Below are 1719 nucleotides of genomic sequence, written 5' to 3'. Positions count from 1 at the left end.
CATTCATTCACCATCTCCCGGGCACACCCTTTTTTCGGTTGGCTCATCAACCTTCTTGTTTTTCCTTTTTTTTATTTTTCTTCTTCTTCTTCTTCTTCTTAGTTTTTTTCTTTGGGTTAGGGTTTGTCTCATCTGTAAAAAAGAATTCATACTCAGTTAATCATATATACTTCAAAACATTTCTTGTATTGTTTCCTAATTTGGACAGAGACACAATAATGAATTACTTAAGTATGATATGTTTGTGTGCATACAGTTTGACAAATAAAATTACAATTACTGATTACCAATTTAATATGTGTATAATACTTAAAACCCTTGTTTATATATTAAAAAGTTTGGTCTAAAACTTTTCTACAATTTTTTTTTCTACAATATTTTTCTACAATTTTGTTCTCTTTACTTTTACTAAATCAAATGAAATAAAATACATTTACCTTTAGAGTCTTCAAGAGTTTCTTCCAACAGCACTCTATCAACTGTCACACTTGGCCCAAACTGAACCTAAAGATATGAAATCCAAAGTGGTAGTATGACAGTAGAAAAATTCTAACTGTCTTACTCCCACTTAATATGTAGCAGCGGGCCGGTTTGTTCATACATTTCACTTTTAATGTTTATTTATTTATTAGTTTAGTCTTGCCAGTCCAGTCTGATCCAGCCAGACCAGTTTGATCCAGTCCAGCTATTCTAGCCTGGTCTAGTCCAGTCACATTAGGCTAAGGTTTAGGATTCTAGTCTGGTCTAATCCAATCACAGATGTCCAGTCTGATAAAATAAAGTTAGACCAGTTTTCTCAAGTCCAGCCATTCTAATCTGGTCTAGTCCAGTCACATTAAAGTAAGTCCAGTCGGATAAAGTCCAGCCAGACCAGTTTGATCCAGTCCAGCCATTCTAGTCTGAGCTAGTCCAGTCACATTAAGCTAAGTCAAGTTCAGTCCAGTCCAGTCCAGTGCAATCCAGCCATTCCAATCCAGTCCAGTCCAGTGCAGTCCAGCCTGGTCCAGTCTAACCACACCATTCTAATCCAGTCCGATCCGGTCTAGCCAGCCCAGTCTGGTCCAGTCCAGCCAGTCTAGTCTGATCCAGTCAAGCTAGTCCAGTCTAGCCAGACCAGTCCAGTCCAGTCTAGCCAGTCCAGTCCAATCCAGTCCAGTCATTCCAGTCCAGCCATTCCAGTCCGATTCAGTCCAGCCAGCCCAGTCCAGTCCAGCCAGTCCAGTCCGAACAACAGTCTGCAGTCTGCATTGTGTACTGACCGGATTCGTACTACTGTTTTTGTTCGAGCGAGCCTTAAGTATTCTCGATTCAAGTTGCATTTTTAGAAGTTCGGAAATGTGATTTGAGATTGTTATTTTTATTAAACTATATAGACATTTTGTTTCTCTCCACGTGAGTTTCAAAGCATTATCGAAATTAATTTTGACTTTCACGAAGTGGGGAGGGGTAGCATGCGAGACTGCTTCCGTTCACGGTCCATAATGCAACTTCCGTCCTCGGTCGACAACTCCGTCAATATCTGCTTCACCACAATACCTCATTCATTGCTTTCAGCATGAATGAGCTAAAAAGGCTTCAAAGCAATCATTTCGCAATAATTTAACACTTCGATTTATCTCATTTTTACTAGCCACCGAGTATCATATTGTTACCGGGAGTGTCTTATATTAGTTTAATTCAGGGGTATCATAAAATTTTCATACTACCCCGAATAAAGAA

Source organism: Pocillopora verrucosa, chromosome 7 (assembly GCF_036669915.1).
Source record: "Pocillopora verrucosa isolate sample1 chromosome 7, ASM3666991v2, whole genome shotgun sequence".
Classification (NCBI taxonomy): Eukaryota; Metazoa; Cnidaria; class Anthozoa; order Scleractinia; family Pocilloporidae; genus Pocillopora; species Pocillopora verrucosa.
This window is presented reverse-complemented; position numbering follows the sequence as displayed.